The 11,400-nt window shown below is 31.6% G+C and overlaps 1 long non-coding RNA gene across 1 annotated transcript; it reads right to left on the bottom strand.

Moving 5' to 3' along the window:
- Nucleotides 1-906: 906 nt before the first annotated feature.
- Nucleotides 907-8,411, bottom strand: LOC136271337 (uncharacterized). The gene is made up of 3 exons (XR_010709256.1): nucleotides 8,152-8,411; nucleotides 1,710-1,771; nucleotides 907-1,100 (listed from the first exon to the last, which is right to left on the bottom strand). It is a non-coding gene; the product is annotated as an uncharacterized lncRNA (long non-coding RNA).
- Between the last annotated feature and the right edge of the window lie 2,989 nt (nucleotides 8,412-11,400).

Below are 11,400 nucleotides of genomic sequence, written 5' to 3'. Positions count from 1 at the left end.
ACAATATACAGCTTATGACAATCTTAACCTCTAGTCGCTGCCATAATTCTGTGAAGTTCAGATCGATGAACCTTGACCGTTGCCGCTTAAATTCTCTTGAGCAGTATCCATATCCTTTCTGGTATACGATATTGCTGTAATACAAGTTGTACTAGGTTATGTGAAATGGATCTATAAGCATCTAACCATAGGTTGCCAGTTCTGCTTTTAGAACAATCCTAAACATAATTATAAAGTAAAAGAGTAATATTTATTTCTAAAATGCATGTACAACTTACTTTAAAAGTTGAAGATTTTTCTGAGAAAATTATTTAAATTGGTTATTTATTATCAATTATTAAATTAGAAAGAATCTTGAGCTTGTTATTTATTCTACCATCTGATTAGTAATGTGAATGTTTATAACCAACACATTTGTCAAATAAGTGCAATTTATCCATCAGCTTTCATGTAGTAATATAAAAAGGTGCATATACATGTCTTCCACCTGTTAGTTGTCATGGTTGGCTTGCCGTTGATCTTTACCGCTTCAAACGCGTGATCAGAACAAAAAACCGACTCAAATAAATTAAACTGATTAAGAGTATAATACAAATAGCTTTACAAAGTCCAATTCAATTCCCCGCTGACCGAAATCGCACGATATATGTATCAAGTAAATGAATGTTTTGTATTAGTAAGTAACATTTTCTTATAAAATGATTTGTATATTTAGAAACTTTTTTAATAAGACTTTTTATTACTCATAAGCTTCTCTCTCTCTCTCTCTCTCTCTCTCTCTCTCTCTCTCTCTCTCTCTCTCTCTCTCTCTCTCTCATAGGAATCTATTTGGAGAGAGAGAGAGAGAGTTCATCCCATATCATCAGTTTGTGTAATTTTTTTACAATGATATCATAGTTATTATATTCAATATTAAAAATTTTAATTATTATCTCGTAAAAGGAAAAAATGTTCACCAAAAGTTGTTTTCCTTATGCTGCATCCAGAGGAAAAGTTGCAAAACTTTTTTTCACAAGAACAATAATTTCGACACTTCACCCCATACGTGGGATAGATACATCTTTGAGAACAGTTCACATCGAAATGTCCTGGTTGACAGCCTATAAAATCAACAAAAATCCATTACTTTGAATAAATATTTTCAGAATAGTTTTCTGTATCAATACAATGTCTATTTTAATAGAATAAGCATATCGTATTTTTTCTTTGCATTTGATTACTTGCTAGCTTAATTTATCAATTATTTGCACGTGTGATATTTTTTCTTAACATAAAGTTGTCTGTTTCCATGCAGAGTTTCTCTCTGTAAAATATTTGTTTTGATGTTCAGTCCTTTTGAATGAAACGTTTTTTGTTACTCTTCTTAAAACATGTATATGATCGCTGCACTTTTATGAAAATCATTACAATACAGCGTTTTGAGTTAAAGGTTAAAAATGAGCATAATTTTTCTTATCCTACAGATTATTAGACATAGTCTTGCAAAGGTATGGGGGAGTGACTAGACTTTGTTCTTTCTTAGTTAAGCTAGGTTATGTTCATTTTGAGACTGTTTGACTTAATAATTTTAAAATATTTAAAGGAGGAGACTTTGTCTTCGAGTGAAAATTATTTTTTTCTGATTTGTGTCATTAATTTATCACTATAACTTTTCTAGACAATAAGTCAAAATATATATAGAAAATATTTCAATCGATTTTAACACTTACTTATGCATTCCCCTGTGCTTTCTTCTTGGTAATAACCATCACAGCACACAAATCCATTTTCGCTACAAAATCAGGTATGCTAGTGTTAAAGCAACATCAAATAACTTGGTACAATGGTCTATTATTTATTGCCTTTTTCATGTGTAAAACAATTTCGCTAACGACTTTTACCTGTCAAAATCAATTAATCTAATTTTATTCAATCTGTTAAAGAATTGAGATGTTCCTGATCTTTTTCATTATTCTATGGTTTATCTAATCGTCAATAGTATATTTAAATCATTTGAGTCATCAGTTTCATCTCTTTCAGTTTGGTTGCTAAATCCAATATTTCCATTAGATTTTTTGCACAACTTTGTATATGTCTTTCATTTTTACATATGCTGGTCCCCGAACTATTGTATACAGGATTATTTTCGCCCATTGATATTTTTGCTAATCTACATTTGTAAACGGTTTTGCCTCGTCTTAAGTTCGCTCAAACACAGTCGTATAGAGAAAACTCAGTTTTGTAACAGTTCACGAAAGTAGTATTTGCAAATTTGCCCGCGGACAACTAGGACAAAAGAGGCAAAAACAAAACCGAGCAAATATTTCTCTTTTTACACCACCTTTAGTTGTTTTTCAAGTAAAAATTAACGAGCTGCAGATCAAAGATGAAACTGGAATAAATAAAGGTTGATTAACATGAGCTTTATTGACAAACTCAAAAACTTATGATTTGGCATAGATGCATTTTTTTTAGTAATAGGCGATTTCAACATAAAATGAAATAGAGTGCTACACGATACGTCAGGTTTTATATATTTTGATTTTAACTTAAATGGAATTGATGATGTTATTTTCAGAATTTGGATGTTGACGTTTTATCGATTTTTAGAGTCGGCTTGTCCGGAAAACTTACCCTGAACGAGAAGTTCATTATGATAACTGTAGCACATTTTTGCTCACTGTATGCAAAGTTCTTTTTTTAAAAAATAAATTATGTTAACATGCATGGTAATAATGTCGACAGGCAGGACAATTTTGTCAAAATGCAAAATGATTTTGTTGACAATGTATAAGTAATAAAAAAAAGATTTCGTAAAGTAAACAAAGTTGCTGATATTGTCTTATACATGTAGATAAGTTGTTCGTTATCATATTTTCCTCGAGTACAGACATATGTTGCAAGCCATCGTTTTTATATGTCATGTTGGCACTTAGCATTTGGCACGTAGAAAGTAACATGTAGGCAGTTATTGATAATTCTTGATTTTTTTTTCAAAATTCGTATCTGATTATTGTATTTTGAATGACATCACAATTATCCTAAATGTTTAATTTAATTTTAAAGATTTTAATTTAACTTGCGTTTAAAAACAGACGTATATATCATATATAGGTCAGGAATGGTAAACTGAACAATGTAAATATGATATAAGGCATCCAAATCTTTCTGGTCCAAAACCTGCTAAAGCTCAGTAGTGCTTAAAAGGATCATTTATATATAACAAAAGAATTGATCTATATGGCCAATATTGGTTTCTGCTTTTACAAAAAAGCATATCGATTTACGTTCCACGTCTTGATTTTAAGCCGTATACACAATAAACTCCTAGGTTATAGCTCTTGTAATGTATAGTGATTGAGAGAAATTCCGAGCAGTATGAGTTATAAAACTTTATTTTATATTTTATCTTTTAATTTCATTTTCAGTTTACTTTCGATAAAACAATACTTGTAATTTATAAACGTTTTTATTTACAAACATTGACATATAAGCAATCATCGAAAGTCTCGCGTGACGCGATTTCAAAGGTCGTTCTATGCATCAATTTTCTTTATTCTACTGAAATTATTATCAAAATATCCTTTTCAAAAAGAATTTGTTACTTTATTTCCCGAAAAGGGTCATAATTACGATGATTAAATTCTCACATATACCGTGCCCACAGTAAAGTTAAACTCTGGTATTTATTTTCCTTATATCTCATTTAGTTTTTCAACATGGTAATTCAAAATCTGTGAAGAAAAGCTTTCCTTGCTGAAGCTGAAACAAACAAAGTTGCAAGAACAGAATGAGACAACCCTGTACATAATTTTGTTAGTAAAAGACCGGTTGCTTTTCGAGTAGTTAGAACTGTAGATTGGGAAAAAAATGAAAGACGACAAACCAAATCTTCAAACTGATCATACAAAAGACCCGTTAGATTGTAATAATCTTCGTTACATACACTCGCAAGTGGTTGTCTGTCAAATGAGAAGCACAACACTTGAACCCATCTGCAACTCGCACACCTTGCTGTAAGAAAATGTTTGCACGTGCTAAACGTTGAATGCTACACAAACAACTGGAAGAGTGGTGTTTGTAGATGAAGAAGGATTTCTACTAGGCGTTCGAACACATCATTTACTGTGCATTCAACTGAACTCTTCCGAATTTACAGCTGCATCCTCTGTATGATTGGGACGTATCTGATACCGGAATGATAAGGGAACGGAAAACTCTGACCCACCTCCATGTTTTTATAATCTTTTAACCTTCCTCCTGCATGTTTGGTATAAAATGTCAACAATGTACACGTTCTATGCTAAGAACGAACTGCCTCTCTACTTTGCAGTACTTCTCCAACAATTGTTACATTTTTTATATATGTTTTGGAAAGGAAAACTCAACAGTTCTTGTTTGGTATATTTTTTTTACGTGGCAACTGTCTTGAGTAACACAGAGTGAGTGATTCTTGTCTTCAAACAACAGGTCTAGGCAACATCCGTTTTTGGAGGTTCGATTTTATCCTTCGAAATTGGAGGATAGATGCTTAATCCCACTGGGGGATCTTTTCAGATGAAGGGGAATTAACTCTGTTTTACAAATGGACTTAACTATGACATAAAATATAATTATTAGACAATTTAATCAAAGTACTGAGAGTACTGGAAGACGGGGTCTTGAAAGTTTGAATTTGTAATTGTCCTGGATTTCCTCGAATATGCTTCCAAAATTTATGAGTTTGAATTAGTTGTTACAATCTATGTTAATTCGGCTCTTTTGCAATTCTCTGATACTTTGTCTAAATTTTACTCAATCTCGGCCTTCATAATTGTAGAAAATTCACTCAACGGTATACTATGTAAAATAAGACCCCAAGGAAACATTTTAAAAATTACTACTAACCGGGAATATCAAACAACTATATCAAAGTAGATAATTTTAATCATTAGGTTTATTCAATTTTGGGATCCAAGGGAAAATCCACAAGTCGGACGGTATCCGTAATAAAAGTTTTATGAAAACCCCGAAAACTCTAAAACTGCTGAATTAACAAACAAAGAGAACATTTGTATACCGATAACAAACACAAGCACCTGACGTTAGAAATATTTTTTTTACAATAAGATTCTAAGAACTTTGACAATAAAAAGATCTGTCACGGTCTCCATTTTGATTTTTAAGACCGACTTATCTGACACGATTTTCTTCATTTGCGATTCATGCAAAATTAAAAGGTGAAAATAAATCTGTTCGCCACTTACTACTTTTTTGTGTAAACTCGTGCATCACCTACACTAATTACGATACAACCGTTCCTTTCATTAAAAATCATACTCCGAAAATCAGAGACATAAATAACAGAGATTGCCACCTCCGCCATTAGCGTGTAAATGGCACGGGACCAGCCTTATTTGAGAACTACTAGTGCAACAGCAATCTTGTATAAGTCATTAAATTTAAACCTGATAGTGACATGAACCTGTAAATATTTTAGCATGTTTTTTATGAAATATTTACAAAAACTCTTTATTTAGTTTTTAAATTACTTTTTTTAAACTTATTGACTTTTCACAAAGTAATGGTAAAGCATTACTTTACTCATGTAATGGTAATGTAATGCATTACTTCAAAAAAAATTAGTAATAGTAATGGTAATTTAATGCCATAATTCATAAAGTAATGGTAATGTAATGCATTATTTTACAATGTAATTCACACCAAGCCTGATTCCAACTAAGCCGGAAAACATGAACATAACATTTAACTTGGATCTTCAATCGATAAGATTGTACATGTACATATTATATGATGTTTAAGTCTTCCAAAATGTATAATCTATTATAGATTTTGCTTATAATGCATTGTTTGAAATTTAAATTCAGTTTAATCAACTAAAGAGCCAACGAACGAGAAGGCAAATTCAGACCTGTTTTTATTTTCTTTGTACAAAATTCCATTAGAGACGAACAGCAGTCATACCGCAAGTAGACTGGAAGCCAATGGAACTTGTAAAACATCTGTGTATAACCCGTCCCGATTTTAAACTCGGCTTGCGCATGAAGTTTGGTAGTACTAAGGTGAAAGATTGTCAAAATAAAATTCACAACTTTTCAAAAAATGCACATTGCGTATGGGAACTTTAATTTCGATCTACCATCAACCTCTTAATATTGGTTAATGAGCTCGTACACAAACTTAATTGTCAACGGCGCTGTGCATTAAGTTACGCAACTCATTCCACATTTGAACCAGAGCAAGAATATTTTGATCTATGAAACTATTTGTTTAATTTTTAAATAGAATTTTGTTTCTACACAGAGGACTTAAACATATATGATGCGTGTTTTTATAATACATATTTACTGAAATGCATGAAAACTTTCTGCACTATTTTCTTACGCATAGACTCAATTCATGTGCCTTCCGGTTTGAGACTTCGGCTGACAGTAAACCAATAGACGGGGTCACGTGACCCCGTCTAAAAATCACCTTATTTAGCTGTCATTAATTATATCTATTGATAATATTAAATAAATATAAAAGTTTAAAAAATTGCAGGACTTGAAGAAAAATATTTTCAGTGAAGACTCTCATATTTTTAAGTATTCAGTATAATTGATATTTATAAAAGGAATCGTTTTGATTAATAAAATTTGACATCGTTTTATGTGAAGGGATTAATTTAACATGATACTAAATTACCTGTGTATCAATTAGAATAAGATAGATAAGATAAGAACAAATTCCCTGGGGTATTCAAACATTTATTTTGTACATGTACAATATAGCAGATCAAGATATCCATTTTGTGTCTCCAAACATGGAGGAATTTAATTATGTTTGAATGAGGAATATACATCACCATTTTGTGATATTTATTAAATGAAACAGTTGTAAAAAGACTTTGTAAAACTGAACTCAGGAAGTACACACTTTCAAACCATATTGTGAAAATACTGTACATAGAATTTCAAATTGCTGCATAAAATCATAAGTTTATTTTCATAACTTTAATTTTCATATGGTCTGTTGCTTGCATTATCATTAGAGATATGCACGAAGACTTTGAAATATACCACGCTATCCTCCAAAAATGGAGGATAGTTTATCTTACAATACAAAGCAACTTTCCATATGTGGTAATAATTGGCAGCCGTTTTGAAATTAAGCTATATTACAAAACCGGAGGATGCCCAAACCTTAACAAAGGGTGCTTACACTAAGGTATAGTTCTAGTTGACTGCTTTCCGTTCAGAACATACTTTTTCATAAATGTTTTTAATGTGAAGAGCAAACGCGCATAAAAGGATGAAAATTAGGATAAAATACAGAAAGCACAATCCTGTATAAAGAAAAAATAAAAGGTGTTTATACAAACTGATAATACCGAAAACAGAAAATCTCTGCCAACAGGTGGAATCAAACCAGATACAAAAAAAACTTTAAGTATGCAGTGAATGACAGCGGTGAAGCCACCTGAGCTATTCAAACCTTATAGGTGTAACAATTATATATGAACCACTATAATACAAATAAGTTCTACAATTTTTTGCTGGTTTGTAGCAAATATCGATTTCAGGGCAGGGTTGCCCCTGTAAGAATTCTAACATTTTTTATTTCTTTGATCAAAACCTATCTAGATATCTTAGTGGTTTTAGATCAGGCCTGCCCGTATGGATTTCCAGGGCAAAATTCATGCAGAAATAGACCGTTTTACTGCTAAAATGATGTTTTAGTCAACTTTAAAGTTTGATTTAAGAATTGCCAGTGCAATATGCCAAGCTCAATATGAAATTTTGAAAATTTAGAAATATGTACAGTAGAAAATATCAAATAAACTTTTATATTAAAAGTATTTTTTTTTTTCGGGAAATCGATTTCCCCTATAGGTCAATTTTTTGTTATATACTTCAAGTAATTCATAAGATACAAAAGGGCCTTTATTGTTATGTTATTTTGTTTGTTTGTTTGTTTACTTGTTTTTTTAGTTGTTTGTTTTATTTTCGTCTTTCAGAATTGCATTTTGTGTGCACAAGCGGGAAAAGAGGTTTGTATGCACGAGATCTTTTATTTTAAGGACTATGCCTTCAAATTATGGCCCTCCTGAAACAAACACATTCATGTTGCGAAATGAATTTTACAGAAGTTAATAGAAAAGACAGAGGAAAAGTGTTAAAAAGACTTTACCTTTCGCATAAATTTTTAGTAATTCCTTGGGATAAAAGACAAACTATGATAACTAACATTATTTCATTGAACGTATTCCATGTCTTTTCCGCCATATTTTACTTCTTTGAAAATTTGATACCATTATGGCTATTATTCAAGTGAATTGTTTTCCTCTTCCAATAAATCCTCAACGTGTCATCGAAAGAATTAAAATAAATTACGTGACCAGACATTTTTTTGTTTCTGTTTTAAATTTTGTTTCCTTTACATTCTTCCAAAAACAGGAAAATATATAATCTGAGCTCATCAAACTTATCTGCAATAACAAGTGATTAGTGTTTTATTAATGTTTGTGTAGATTACAGATAATAAATTAGAGTATTATGAAATTTATTTTAGATTCAACTCAAATTATGATAGGCGAGGAATAAATCGCGTATTTTGTATAAATTCAGATTGATTGATCCCTTCCTTGTTTCCTGATAAATTCAAGGAACATGCATTCTAACACACAACTATGGTTGTTAATAACGTTTCGCCAAAGCATAAGTAATTCATATCCGTGAATTTGACAATTCCTAATTGAAAATGTACTCCCCGAAACGACATCAATTGTCCTATCTTCTAACATTGTATCATTTATTAAAGCTGACATGAATTCGTAAATGTACACATAATTTCCCTTTAACTCCGACTACCACGATAAAAAAAAATTGATTTCTAATGTTCTGCACACTGCTACATGTACACAACCACTATAAAAACCGACAGCACTATTTACCCTTGTTTCATTAAGGGGGTGTGGTCATCTTTTAATTTGAGGATAAAAATGTAAACATTTCTTGAATTGGCTTGTTTCTACCCGAAACTGGCCACAAATGTTGCCTTAAGATATAAATGCAATAAATATGAGGTCCTACATGTCATTTTTTTAAAGTATGCATAGAAGAACAGGACAATGTGGTTTTAATCACTTAAAAGAGCTGTCGAACTGCGCAACTACAGACTTATTTAAAGATTTAACAAGTGAAAAGCTGTAAATGCGACAGCAAATCGGGTTTTCTTAATGAGAACTGCCATAATCCATGTCAACCCGTATCCAGTGAAATGGAGGACCCTATATGCAATATTTTGCCAAAAATGACTAAGTTCAAAAGCTGGTATTTTTTCATAAATTATCAGTTATAAAAATCCTAGCAATATGCACATCTCTGATATATGTACAATTGATCTGCAAAGGAAGAACTTTCTATCTTGAGAACTGTAGAAGGAGTTATCCGTACAATGAGGGTACCCTATATGCAATATTTTGCCTAAAAATGACTAAGTTCATAAGCTGGTATTTTTTTCATAAATTATTGGAAATCAAAATCCTAGCAATATGCACACCTCTGATATATGTTCAATGATCTGCAAAAGAACAACTTCCTATCGTGAGAACTGTAGGAGGATTATCCGTACAATGAGGGTACCCTATATGCAATATTTTGCCAAAAAATGACTAAGTTCAAAAGCTAGTATCTTTTTTTCATAAATTATCAGTAATCAAAATCCTAGCAATATGCACACCTCTGATATATGTTCAATGATCTGCAAAAGAACAACTTCCTATCTTGAGAACTGTAGGAGGAGTTATCCGTACAATGAGGGTACTTATATGCAATATTTTGCCAAAAAATGACTAAGTTCAAAAGCTAGTATCTTTTTTTTTCATAAATTATCGGAAATCATAATCCTAGCAATTTGCTTACTTCTGATATATGTACAATTGATCTGCAAAAGAACAACTTCCTATCTTGAGAACTGTAGGAGGAGTTATCCGTACAATGACGGTACCCTATATGCAATATTTTGCCAAAATATGACTAAGTTCAAAAGCTAGTATCTTTTTTTAATAAATAATCAGAAATCAAAATCCTAGCAATATGCATACCTCTGATATATGTTCAATGATCTGCAAAAGAACAACTTCCTATCTTGAGAACTGTAGGAGGAGTTATCCGTACAATGAGGGTACCCTATATGCAATATTTTGCCAAAAAATGACTAAGTTCAAAAGCTAGTATTTTTTTCATTAAGTATCAGAAATCAAAATCCTAGCAATATGCACACCTCTGATATATGTTCAATGATCTGCAAACGAACAATTTCCTATCTTGAGAACTGTAGGAGGAGTTATCCGTACAATGAGGGTACCCTATATGCAATATTTTGCCAAAAAATGACTAAGTTCAAAAGCCGGTTTTTTTTTTCATAAATTATCGTAAATCATAATCCTAGCAATTTGCTTACTTCTGATATATGTACAATTGATCTGCAAAAGAACAACTTCCTATCTTGAGAACTGTATGAGGAGTTATCCGTACAATGAGGGTACCCTATATGCAATATTTTGCCAAAAAATGACTAAGTTCAAAAGCTAGTATTTTTTTCATTAAGTATCAGAAATCAAAATCCTAGCAATATGCACACCTCTGATATATGTACAATTGATCTGCAAAAGAGCAACTTCCTATCTTGAGAACTGTAGGAGGAGTTATCCGTACAATGAGGGTACCCTATATGTAATATTTTGCCAAAAAATGACTAAGTCCAAAAGCTAGTATTTTTTTCATTAATTATTAGAAATCAAAATCCTAGCAATGTGCTCATTTCTGATATATGTTGTACAATCGATCTGCAAAAGAACCGCTTCCTAACTTGAAAACTGTAGGAGAAGTTATCCGTACAATGAGGGTACCCTTTTGGCAGCCGCCCGCCCGCCCGCCATTTTCACCATTTTAATAACGGGATTTTTCCGGTCGAAAACCCGGTTAAAAATCTGAAAAAATTTGACGGGGGTTTATTGGTGTCATGTCTACAACCATTTGTTGAGAAAAAGGTTGAAGGTTGCTTATCTAAGTTGTAACTTTGTCTCACCCTATTCTTAAAATGGGCCTGAAAACTATCAATTCCCCTATGGAGGTACATTGAAAATATATTTTCATTGATAAATAATGTTTACTTTTTTAATTTAAGGCAATCACTTTTTTTTTTACCCTATCCCACTTTTAAAAAGAATTTACTTTAATTTATACTTATAGAAATGAAAAAAAAACCCAAACTGGGGACAGGTTAAGAAATGTTTATCAAATTCAACACGGGTTGTTTTGAACTGACATAATTTTTTTCTATGAAAATATAACGTCGATGTGTATCCATAGACATAGGAGTTCTTAGTATAGACTGATATAGACTTTTTTTCAACAAACATATCTCATATTATTT

The sequence above is a fragment of the Magallana gigas genome, chromosome 9 (assembly GCF_963853765.1).
Source record: "Magallana gigas chromosome 9, xbMagGiga1.1, whole genome shotgun sequence".
In the NCBI taxonomy this organism is placed as follows: Eukaryota; Metazoa; Mollusca; class Bivalvia; order Ostreida; family Ostreidae; genus Magallana; species Magallana gigas.
The sequence above is the reverse complement of the archived record's forward strand: the minus strand, read 5'-3'. Positions and strand labels throughout refer to the sequence as shown.